Here is a 13,702-nt window from a genome sequence, read left to right on the forward strand (position 1 = left end):
TCCAGATCCGACTTCCGGTTCCGAAATTATAGGGCAATGGGTATCAAAACTTTCAAACTGTCAAAATGATGCAAAATCGGTGCGCATCGGTAAGTGCTGGTACGGAAAAAAATAAAACGAATCCGCCTAGTACACAGCGTGCTTTGTTCAATTTTGTATAGCGTGCAGGGTTGCCACATTTTTTTCTATATTAACTTGACATAACTGTTTTCAAATTGAAAAGGTATGGTAATTTTTACCAAAGAAAGTTTTTGTTTTTATTCAAGTTTGAAAAAAAAAATCTTGACAAAATCTTCTAGTAAAGTTTCTGGAAACATATGTAATATGAGAAAGGCATCATTACACCACTAGGTGAATAAAAAATGTTTTTTTTTGTTGGTAGCGCAGCTAAAAAAGGTGCAAATTGGTAGTTCAAAGTCAGCAAAAAAAGTAGTCAAGATGTTTTATTCTTTTGTAGAATACGACTTTCTGTTTCAATAAAGTTCACTGCAGATTCATCAGGGTACGAGGCAGATGCTCGACTAGAGCTACGAATCTACGGACAAATCTACTCCTTCCGTGTTGGGAATCGAACATACGACCATTTCAGACTTAATGAGGTAAACGCGTGCAATAGTTACAAATAAATATCCTACAATTTCCGTTTTTCTGGTTCCATTTAACGGCTTTTTCACGCATTGTGTAAATCAGCTCAATAGATACCTCGGCTTTTACCTTCTCTAAGAATAACAATGATTGAATCTAACGTTTCTTCAGAGTTTGGAATGATTTGTTCTGGAGGCAGCACGAATCCATATGTGCCAGTGTCACGTAATTCGTACGCGAAGACAATAGGTGTTTTGTATTCTCCTTTGATCCAGTCGATACTTCCACCTGAAGCAATGTCTAAAACGAATCGTTTTTAAGAATCTATTTCAATCTATTCAGAGCATTACAATCTTACAGATAGTTTCAGCTATATTGCCAACTTTATAAACAGTTCCGTGACGTTCAGCGAGTTTTTGGATGGCTTTTGTTCCTACTTCTAACTGCGTTGAAAAAAATATCAGAAATTTAGTATGTTTTACGATTAAATGATTTACCATTTCGTCGTAATTATCCAAATGGTCCTTGGTATGACCGTATGGAAGAAGAAGTAATTGAGAGTAAGCGTGGAATGATAGATAAGCACTAATAGTCGATTCTACGGAAGTAAAATACTCTGAAAGAGTACGGGTTTCATCTTCCGAAAAGGCTTCTGGTCCGGCATAGGTATCAGAGCATGGATTATTTGATGCACCACCCTCTATAGAAGAAAGTTCAAATTAATTACTTCAACAAAAACTATAAACTGTTATTACGCATAAAATTGTAAGCCCAGTTTCGGTTCGGATCCGCTCCAACACATAAAATACTATGCGGTCGACGAGTTTTCCTCCACTGACGATTTGTTGTGTGAGTGTACACATATCCATCGGGATTAGTCACCGGAAAGATATGCCAATCGTAGTTCTCAGCAATATGTCGTACCTCCTCGTCAGTAGAAGTCAAAAGTTCGTTCAAAATCCATGTGACTGTGGCACCACTAATCCATTCGCGAGCATGAATTGTTCCTTCCAAAAATACACCGGGGTTTTCCTCCTTGTATGACAGCTTTACACCACGAATTTGGCGCTCTTCATATGATGATCCACCAACAACAGAAGTCAAAACATTAGGATATTGTTTAACCAATTCATCCATCCAAGCATAGATTTCGTCTAATGTGTAATACGCATTCCAACCGAAAGCTTCCTTTGTAGTTCGCCTTTTTTCATAATCGAATAACTTTTGTAAGTTGGACACACTCAACTTCGACTGCAGTCCATGTTGTTTAACTATTTCGCTGAATTCCGCGAACTTATGCGGAGGTACCACCAAGTTCACTTCACTGTTGACGTGTACTGGCGACTCCCAGAAATTATAGCCATCTCCGAGTTGTTCAACAGCTTGCAGCACCTCTAGTTGGGTTAGATTATCAATTCGTATCCGATAGAGTCGGTAGTTATCGAACCGAGCTTTTTCGGCAAGTGCTGTTGAGATAGCTACTAGCACTAATAGGGAAAGTATGGTTCTCAATTACATCTTGTACAAAGGTGGAATATGACTGCTGTTTTTTACCGATGTGACTGCTTTTATAATTATCGATAGTAATTCGGGCGTAGGACGTGAATCTTTCAGCTCGTCTACTGTTTTTCTTATCATGAGGTAATATTCATCAAATTGACGAAGATATTCGATCTCATCATAGCGATTCCGCAACGTGCTCGATTACGAGCGGAAAGGTCCAGCTATTACCACTACGATGTTATACTGACGCAATTTCAATTAGAAATACTCTATCGATTCAGACTGAATCAATTAGAAACTTTCATTTTATATCTTCAGTTCCTATGTGTTGACAATATATTACTTTTAACTGACGTACTAATATACTAATCAGTTGACACAACGTAAGTCATGCGATGCCTGTATCTTATCTTTATTGCCGCACACATTATTGACGGAAACCTTTAAGCTATAATAAAATTATTTTAACGCTGTTTGGTGATCACGAGCATCTGAATATCAATTTTTTTCAACAGTTTCTTGAAATAATATGGGACTTCTAATGCTTTACAATATATAACATTGATCCAAAACCCGAAATTTCATGTTTTCTATTATTTGATTTATGAATGAAGATTTTTTTTGTCATCTGCAAAGTTGTAGATATTATTAATGAGAGTAGAGAGACAGCCGAACAAATAGCTTTTTGCTGGAAGAGGAAGTTTTTGTCTTCGACAATTTTGTTGGAAACATAATTTCTCGTGATTACACAAAGAAAACCGATTCGCCAACTATAACCGTTGAATACGGCAGTTTTACCAAATGGGTTTCAGGTTTTAGTATTTTATTCAAACTTTTTCAGGTTCATTTAAACAAAGTTATTTGTACTTCAACAAAGTGAATGATGGAAAAATAATAAGTCAGGTATATTAGATTTAATTTTTTGAGTCTCATAATCTACAAATGTGTAAAGATTGCTCACTCTTATCATTACAATATGACAAGCTTCTCTCATCTGGTGATAAAGACTTAATGACTTTTTGTGAGTTTTCCTCGATTCGATACCATCCAGGTGAAGCTCTCAGAATTCATCGTCAGTTGAATAATCTTACCTAGTCATTTATAGATTTGCTTGCTCAGTTTCAAGTGCCAAATATTCTAGCTACTTCATTGTCTTCGCTCCTGGTTATGAGCAAGTTAAAATGTATGGAATTATAAATGGAGTAAAGTTTTAAAAATGAAGACTGAAGAAACAATCTATTAATTTCTGTATATTCCGTAAATGATATTTGAGCTATCTAATTTGTCTTTCATCTATTATCTTGAACCATTTCGAATGTTTACATGTACCTCATTTTAAGGTTACAGCACTGATTATGTCACACTATTGAAAGAGATATTTTGTTACTTCAAGAGATCAACTGACGGTGGTAAAACTGAGCTTCAAATGGAAGACAAACTAGTGAAGAACTGAATGCTGCCCGTTATGCTTATGACAGACATGTGATATCGGAATCACTGTACACCGTGAAATCACATGTCTGTCACCCTAAACCACGGTGGTATCACGCGAGCATCATGATACAACGGTGATTTCCGTACTATGGTCATTTATCGTTGTACTGTGCAAAATCACATCACTGTTTACTGCTACCAGCGCCATTGACGAGCGATGGTGAACTCACGAAACAATATTTTCTTCTTCAGAGTATCAAATAATAAACAACCTTTGTTTTATTTTGGAAAAAAAAATCTTTTCAAAATGCTAACCAGTAGCACAAAACTTATACACTATTTATCAACGTTGTAGCTTATTTTCAGAAAGCAGTCAAATCAAGAAATGTTCATAAATTTTTTGAAGTTTTTAAATACAAATAAAGAAAACAATATATTCATATTTGTACATATAATCAGCATATTATTGAGTTAATTCAAGAAGGTTTTAAAATCAGCTTTATGATAAACGTAATCCTTTTTATGACAATTTCGTAATGAATAAAAATTTTCCCTAAAGCTAATAACATTTGAATAGTGAAGGTAAAAATCATGTATCCCAGAACAAACGTGTCAAAAATGTACCTTGAAACCAAAAAAATTGATATGAGTGGAATTGTTATCTGAAGAACGCTCACACACAAAATTAGTTTAATAATTCAGAGAGGCATTGATTAAATCTGTTATAAATCAGATACTAGGAATACACTTCAAACCGCAAAAGTTTTTGGTTTCTATATTATCGATCATCGGAGCTGGGAAATTAAGCAAAGTTTTGAGTTGTTTCGTTTCACTGTATATTCTTTCTGTGCGCAAAACATGTCTGTCACCTCATCGTTGTACGCGTACAGCGTTGTACAGAAATCATTGTACGGAAATCACATGTCTGTCAGCGGTATTAGGTACATCAGCGAATGTTGTGTGTGTCAGAGTGTAAAGTTTACTGCAGTAGGGTGATCGTCAATGTGTTCCACATTCAGTTTCAATTGAATTGAATGAAGTTTCACTGTACTGCACCCAACAAAGAAGCGTCCGTGTAACAAACTATGTGTTCATCCAGGGCTCATTCCAGATAAAAAGGCTTCCACTCTTCACGGAGCAGGTATCTCACACCGAATGTTACGAAGGGAAAATTGAATGTGAAAGTTGGTATGAGGGAGTAAATACTTATTCCATGTAATCATTTGAGACCTAGTAACGTAGTCTACAGGGTTACTGTTCCAAAGCCCTGTAACCTTAAGACGGTATGCACAAGATGATGTTTCTTGTTTTAGGAACACATCTAGAGCATCAGTAAAAGTTGATGCATCTGTCGTCGCTATTAGGACCAGTGCGGTAAAACGGTTGAACGGGTTTTTTTTTATGAAAATGAAATTTATGGCAGTTGACTGTCAGCATATCCCTTATCATTCGTTGTACTTTTGTTACCGAAGCTCCCAGAATTATTCGTCAATTGAATAGCCGTACCTAGTCACTTGAAGTTTTGCTAGCTCAGTTTGTTTCACTGTTTTTCTTTTTTTCACTGTGGGTAGTAGCAAATGGAATGAATAGGCATAATAATCAACTCGATAACACAAAACACTCCACAGTGGGGAAAAAACTATCAAAAACGCGACTTTGCTCAATAATTTTATAAGAACCTAAGTAAATATTTTGAAAGTTAGTATTTCTTATGCAAATTTTTCCGTAGAATCGATTTATGATAGTTAGAAGATCCGTAAAATTCACTATCATGCCCGTTTTGCTCCAATTCCTCATTTTTCTGACTTTACTACGAAAACTAACTGTGAAACTCAGGAAAAATGCAATTCGACCAATCGGAAGGTATTCCTGATATGTTCATAAGTTATATAAATGGATTGTTTTTAATAAGATTGACCACAAATAACTATATTCTATTTTACCCCCAGTCATCTCCTTCCATGGATTTACAGAAAAAAAAGTTCAAGTGATCGGTGTTTGGACCAATATTGGTTAAACAAGACAGTTCTATGTTTCGCATATAACCTCAAATAATAATCAACAGATAGTCTCCATGATCGCATACGTCGTGCTACATCGTTTTACCCCAATTTTCCCACAAATATAATTTTATGTTGAATTTAGATTTACAATCCCGAAGCAGATCCAGTATGACCTGCCAATATTGGTTCATATCACGTACAAAACATCTGTAATCCAATCAAACACAATGGGAATCTAACCCGTTTACCGCCTATCTAACCCGTTTTACCCCAATTTATTTCATAAGTCGTTTTTCTGGTTAAACGTTCTTCTGCATACCGTAAGCAGGCTGATTGTGGTTGATGAAAATCGATTGATATTACGAAGAAAGCCCTAAAAATAAGATTACAGATGAATTCAATGGCCGCATGAATCTTGGTATACCGTTTTACCCCAATTTATCTTTTAACTGAGTCTTAAGATTTTGCTCCACATTTGGAAAATAGTTCGTAATATAAATCGATTTTCATCAACCGCAATCATCCTGCTTTTGGTATGCGAAAGAAAGTTTAACCAGAAATACGACTTATGAAATAAATTGGGGTAAAACGGTATAACAAGATTCGTGCGGTCATTGAATTCATTTGTAATCCTATTTTTAAGGCTTTTTGCGTAATATCAATTGATATTCATCAACCGCAATCATCCTGCTTTCGGTATGCGAAATAAAGTTTAACCAGAAATACGACTTATGAAATAAATTGGGGTAAAACGGTATAACAAGATTCGTGCGGTCATTGAATTCATTTGTAATCCTATTTTTAGGGCTTTTTGCGTAATATCAGTCGATATTCATCAACCGCAATCATCCTGCTTTCGGTATGCGAAAGAAAGTTTAACCAGAAATACGACTTATGAAATAAATTGGGGTAAAACGGTATAACAAGATTCGTGCGGTCATTGAATTCATTTGTAATCCTATTTTTAGGGCTTTTTGCGTAATATCAATCGATTTTCATCAACCGCAATCATCTTGCTTTCGGTATGCGAAAGAAAGTTTAACCAGAAATACGACTTATGAAATAAATTGGGGTAAAACGGTATAACAAGATTCGTGCGGTCATTGAATTCATTTGTAATCCTATTTTTAGGGCTTTTTGCGTAATATCAATCGATATTCATCAATCGCAATCATCCTGCTTTCGGTATGCGAAAGAAAGTTTAACCAGAAATACGACTTATGAAATAAATTGGGGTAAAACGGTATAACAAGATTCGTGCGGTCATTGAATTCATTTGTAATCCTATTTTTAGGGCTTTTTGCGTAATATCAATCGATTTTCATCAACCGCAATCATCCTGCTTTCGGTATGCGAAAGAAAGTTTAACCAGAAATACGGCTAATGAAATAAATTGGGGTAAAACGGTATAACAAGATTCGTGCGGTCATTGAATTCATTTGTAATCCTATTTTTAGGACTTTTTTCATAATATCAATCGATTTTCATCAACCGCAATCATCCTGCTTTCGGTATGCGAAAGAAAGTTTAACCAGAAGTACGACTTATGATATAAATTGGGGTAAAACGGAGTAAACAGGTTAGTACTGTCATTCACAATGTGTTTAATTGGATCACAGATGTTTTGCACGTAGTATGAACCAATATTGATAGATCGTATTGGATCTGCTTTTGGATTGTAGATCATATTTCAACTGAGTATTATAACTAGAAAAGAAATGGGGTAAAACGGTACAGTGAGTTTTCTACTGTCAATAAAACTATATGCAATCGATTTGTTAGACTTTTTTACTTCGAAAACACTCTATTCGCTCTTCTGCAAGTTCTTCGGTTTCATGTTATATAGTTAAGCTTGAATACAATGCAGTATAAAAAGGGAATTTGGGGTAAAATGAACATGATAGCGTTTCGTGCGGTCCTTCTAAGTACATGGAATCGATTCTACTGACCATTTTACACAAAAAAAGTGCTTTGTGGTCAGCTGTATCATGCCTCCAAAAAATCGTCGCGCTTTTGGTCTATTTTTCCCCACTGTGCACTCTCCGACCATAATGGTAAGTAGAGGGTGGCGGTTCTCATTTGAGTTTTCAATTATCATCAGCAAGTTAAAATCGATAATTTCGACTGTTTGAAATGTATTGAGATGTGTTTCGAAATATTAAAAATGAAAACTGAAAGAGGGAACAATTAATTTATGTTTTTACCTTTTTTCATAAATATAAAAAAAAGGTATTGAATTCGCTCAAACTTTAGAAAATTTTTCCGAGGCCCGGAGGGCCGAATGACATATACCAATCGATTCAGCTCGACGAACTGAGCAAATGTCCGTGTGTGTGTATGTGTGTGTCTGTATGTGTGTTGTCAACTAAGAGGTCGAGATCTCAGAGATAGCTTGACCGATTTTGATCAAACTAGTCGCAAATGAAAGGTCTCCCCGTCACCCAAAACGCTATTGAATTTTTTTGCGATCGGATGTTTACTTTTTGAGTTATACGAAGTTTTATGTTTTTTGACAGTATCTGTTACAATTGACCTTGAAAACAGAATATATTTTCAGACTTAGATTCCGCACGGTAATACCTATCCAACAAGCCATAGATTGTTAAAATCCGTACATTTTTAAGGGAGATATCGAAATTTTTGTGTAAACGATTTTTCCCCTTATTCCAGCAGTAGAAGTTTTGAGCGCTGTCTGGCAAAGAAATGCTTGGGAGCAACGGAAAACACGTTTTTTATACTGTGACATACAATTGTTTCTAAGTACCAAAAAGACTGTGTTCAGCATCCTTTTTCATGACAATTTGACTTGGACCGATTTTAGCACGGTTCGTTTTTGGCAACATAATCGTTCGAATATGGCATATGTAAACCAGATGATCTCAGCATTTTCGAGTTGAAAGCAATTCCATAATTATATTGATTTAAACTACTTACAGCAATAAAAGCTGGAAGAACATAACTTCCATATACCATACGACTCAGTTCGTCGAGACTAGCAAATGCGTGTGTGACAAATAATTTCACTCAATTTTCTCGGAGATGGCTAAACCGTTTTCTACAAACTCAGATTCATATGAAAAGTAGTATACTCCCAAACAAGGTTCCTGAATCACGTTTGGATCCGACTTCTGATTCCGGAACCACAGGATGATATATGAAACGAAATTAAAATAATGCAATTCATTTTTCTCGTAGATGGCTGAACCGATCTAAGATTCAAATGAAATCTAAAAATAATCTATTATTCAAATGAGAGGTCTTGAAATCCTATAAAATTTAGTCAGATTCGATTTCTGGCTTAGGGGCTGTCCATAAAAGACGTCACGCTTTTTTTACGATTTTTGACTCCCCATCCCCCCTTTGTCAAAAATTGTCAAAGAAGCAAAGACCCCCCACCCCCTCTATGTCACATGTCACGAATTCAAAATAAATAAAATTCATCTCAATACCCACTCAATATGTATGACAAACCATACAAATATGAGGGAAAAATCAATTTATTACATGCTGTCATTAGATTAAAAAATATCCCTAAAACTACAAAATCATCGGGATTATTTTATTAATATCAATTATATAAATTAACAAAAGTATTTGGTTGGACTTGATGAAACATTTAAATCATCTGTTTTATTCCTCCTAGGGGTACACAGATATATTATTGTTTTAGGTAAAGAATAATATTTCCTTAATGTAGCATACAGGGCTGAGAAAATAAAGACCAAACCTCATCAAAACGAGATCACTGCCGGAGAATCTTTTCATGATCAGTTGATCAGTGAATTTTAAATCACATCGATCAATATCGGTACTGATATTCCGTAACACAATGGGTAGTAATTTTGAGCTAAAATGATTCTTGATTGATGTAAGTTCAATCATTGGATGATTCGATAAGCTTTGATGTTGGTGGAGGAAAATCACATATGATCAAGATAAGACATGACATGATCTACGTCTGAAATCGTTGATCTCCCGCCCTTTTTCAAATGGAGTACAATTGAATAAACCGCATCAGAATCAGATAAGAGAAATTCTTATGATATACTATTATCAATGCTAGAAAATCAAATTACTGAAAAAATTGTCAGTGCATAACTTAAGTTAAACCGTTTGAAGGCATCTTTTCCATTTTTTACTCATATTAGCAAAATTTATTAATTTCGCTAATTTACTCGCTCCTCCGTGCACTTTTGCTGATCACAACCGAAATGATTTCCTGCATAACTCATTTCCGAATTTACAAGAAGAAGCTTCTACACCAACAAATACACGTTTTCCTACAGAATGTAAACGTGTGGAGATTTTTTCAGGAAATAGGGCAAAGCAGTAATATAATTAGGTATTTCAAAAATGCGCTCATTGAAAATATTGGACGTCACGTTTTATGAAACACCCCCCTCCCCCTTGCAGCGTGACGTCTTTTATGGACAGCCCCTTAGGAGATACAGCGTGATTAGTATAAAAATGTCCATTTCACATAAATTAATCAAGTTGATCGGGTTTGCTGATTTGGATAGTCGATTACGAAATAAATTTATTTCAGTTTAAGCGGTATTCAGTTTTCGATTCGGAATGTACCCCCAAATTTTAATTCGCACTACAATTACTTAAAGATGTCTACACACTACCCAGGTGAATTTAACTGATTTCGGCTACACCGATTTTAGAAGTTCGGTTCCAGTATCGAATCGTTTCTCAAAGCTTAATCATTTTTTCAAAAAGGCCAAATCGAACTTCAAAAACAAAAATTCAAATTAAAGGACTTAAGGTCCCATACAAAATTGGTGAATTTTATCCGATTTTGGAGTTACAGATGATGAGTTTTTAAAATGCATACCGATATAGAAGATGTAAATTGTTTGGCGTATTAATTTATGGCCGTTCGAATCATTTTTGGTTATGCTAGTTCCTGAATACCGGCTCTGGAAGTACCATAAATAATGACGAAAAACTCTAACGTGGAACTTACTTCGACATCTAATGGAATGTTCAATCGATTGTCACACGTTAAGATTGAAATTCGATACGATTTGCAGTTTCGACATTACAGGTTAATGAATGATTAAAATCTCAATTTGCCGTTTAAAACGACGGTAATTAAAATAATGTCATGAGAACTAAAACACCTAAGAATATCCATGCAAAAAAACACATGCGGATTGATAAAAAAAGGTATCATCTCACTGCTAGGTGGATTAATCACGTTTTTTAATTGATATTTCAACTATCTTGACTGGTTTACGTTTCATCCATTATCTTGAACCAATTCAAATGTATATATGAACCTCACTTGAAGGCCACTCTCTCTTTCAAGGTGTGTGTTAAAATGTGAAGTTTACTGCAGTAGAGTGCTCGTCAGTGTGTGCACACATTCCATTTCAATTGAATTGTATTAAGTTTTACAGCACTGATTAGGACCATCTTTTGGAGATGATTTAGCTTTGACTGAGCTGTCCAAACTTCTCCATATGTTAAAATAGGTCGAAAAATAGTTGAATTGATCCAATAAATATATCTGAGTTTGAGCCCCCATGATTTTCAAATAGATTGCCTGCATTGCCCGAAGCTCTCTTAATCTTAAAGTCAACGTGAGCAGACCAACTCAGTTTTGAATTAAGTATAACCCCGATTTATTTAACTTGATCAACCATCAACAACCTCAGAACCAAAGAACTGTAATGGATTGAAAAGGGTGTTAATGCTAATACCGGTCATCAATATCCTACAAGCCGAGTGGATAAAGCACAAGATTCGTTCTTGGGCTGCATCCAAACATACCAGCTAATGGCGCAGTTTGCGAACTAGCCCTAAGACAACAGCATTTTTACCAGTTTTGAATCTGAAAAAGTCAAAATGTCTACTGCATTTTTCCAAACTTCATTGTAGTATTCTGGTCAGAACTCTGACTGGACACTGCAAACTCAACTATCACGCGGCTATTATTCAGCGTGCTGAGTATTATTAGTGTGATTTGTGTGAATTCGATTACGGTACTTCACATCATCTGATATGTAACTGGGTTTTTGGTTCTCCATAAATGGTCGAATCTTTGCATGCAGAGCCAAAATTGAAGGATAATCTATCGTTTCTATTGGGTGATAAGGAGCTATAGTCAGAGGGATTCATCGTTTCTCCGGGAGTAAATAAATACTTTCTGTATTGACCCTAAAAGGTTTTAGGAGGTTGTTTAGCATCCCTTATGAAGTGCCGAATATACTTCCATCCGGGGATGTAGAACGATTTGTTTCTTTTTGTTTTGTACTGTTTTCCCACCTCACCCACTCCATCAATACTCAAGTTGCACGTTAAGTTGCTGCCCTGTATTTTTATACTGATCGTGAAACTTATTATGCTTGTTTATATTATTAGTCTAGTAACTGTTGTGTTATTGAAAAAGAGCATTCGGTGTTGTGCAACATACCTTTAAGCAGAGTTGCAAATTGTCAGTCATGTCAAATGACTTTGACAGACTGACTAAAATCATCGTCAACTGCAATCGGTACGGTCAAAGTGTCTGTCACATGAGATACTCGATAGTTCTATGACCAAGTAGAGGTATACTCAGTCAAAGTCAGTTTTTTGTTACTCTCTCTCATTCTCCTATTCCCTGTTGAAGTAAAAAATTCAATGAGAGTACTAACATAAACATAAATTGATTAAGTTCATTGTTCTTTGCAAAAACTCATAGGACTTCGGAGTATATTGGTGTAAATGAATATAATTCAATGTTTATGCTGTTTGATTAATATTTAGTCACATCGTAATCAAGCAGTGACAGGAGAAATGAAGATAATATCAATCGCATCGGCAATCGATGAGTGTCCTGGTGAGTGTAATATCAAGAGAATTTAAGTTATGACAGATTGGCTCTTAGACACTCAATATATGATGATTAGTATAGCCTGGTTGGCAGCAGTCCAGTGACATAAGCTTTCCAATCTTCATCGTCCAAAGTTGCTAGTTGATAGTGACATATAGAAGTTCTGCCCTTAAGTGCATCCGTTGTCACGAATATTAACTGCGTGTAACTTGTCTTATATTATGAAAAATCTCGTATGTTTGACAGTCAGTGATGTTTGCTAGAGAGAAATTGAATATGAAGCTACATGAATTACGTTCAAATGTATATGTTTTTCGAACGATCTTATGAACTTATGAAATCAATTTTGAAACTTTCTAAAATAATAACAAAAGTAAAATTGGGTTTATAGTTGCAACTTATTTTATAAAAATTCTCGTGCAGTTGAGTCAGCCGTAAAAACGATTGTGCAACTCTTACATAAACTTTTGCAGCTATCACATTTCAATTGCAGCAATGAAATCAGCGAAAAAACAATTGTGAAACTCAAGGAAATTACTACGTAATGTGAACAAGAATTGAATTGATGTTTAAAAAATCTTAACAAAAAATTTCTAATACATAAGACTCACTTTCCGCTCATTTCATGAACATGAATTATCAACGACATTCTATATAAGAACAAATTAAAATTATGTATTCGTTGTTCGTCTCTTTGTGAATTGAAAATCGACAACGAAATGCATTTTTATGGTGAAATATGTATTAGTAGGCCTGAAACTTCCGAGCGCCTTCGAATTAATGTGTTTTGATTGTTGTGCATCAATTTCTGTAAAAAACAATAGTATTGTCTTTTTTTGTGAAAATCATTAGCATGTTGTTTCAAATATCCATAATATAATTTTCGAACATTTTCAGATTACTTCAATCAAATTGATACCTTAATGAAATAATTAAATTTGGAAATTTTTTTCAATATTTTCCAACGTGTGACGCATCAGTGTGTTGAATGAAAATGGGTTCATACAATGGTGAGTTATATTATCTAAACAGGAAACATGAACATAGGAATATTGCAGTAAGATGATATTCGCAATAAAGAAAGGCGTTACGTTTTGCAATTTTCAGTTTTTTGACAATATCTGTCACAATTGACCTTGAAAACAGAACATTATTTTAGATTTAGATTCCGGTAATAGCTATCCAACAAGCCATAGATTGTCAAAATCCGTCCATTTTTAACGGAGATATCGATATTATTGTGTAAGCGACTTTTCAGCTTATTCCAGTAGTAAGAGTTTTGAGCGCTAAATGACAAAGTAATGTTTGGGAGCAACGTGGAACATGATTTTTTATACTAATGTTTATAAGTACC

General features: G+C 35.1%; 1 pseudogene; it reads right to left on the bottom strand.

Annotated features, from left to right (window-relative positions):
- LOC131433749 (uncharacterized) overlaps window positions 1–13,702 on the bottom strand; it is a 37,609-nt pseudogene that overhangs the window by 20,396 nt on the left and 3,511 nt on the right.

Source organism: Malaya genurostris, chromosome 3 (genome assembly GCF_030247185.1).
Source record: "Malaya genurostris strain Urasoe2022 chromosome 3, Malgen_1.1, whole genome shotgun sequence".
In the NCBI taxonomy this organism is placed as follows: Eukaryota; Metazoa; Arthropoda; class Insecta; order Diptera; family Culicidae; genus Malaya; species Malaya genurostris.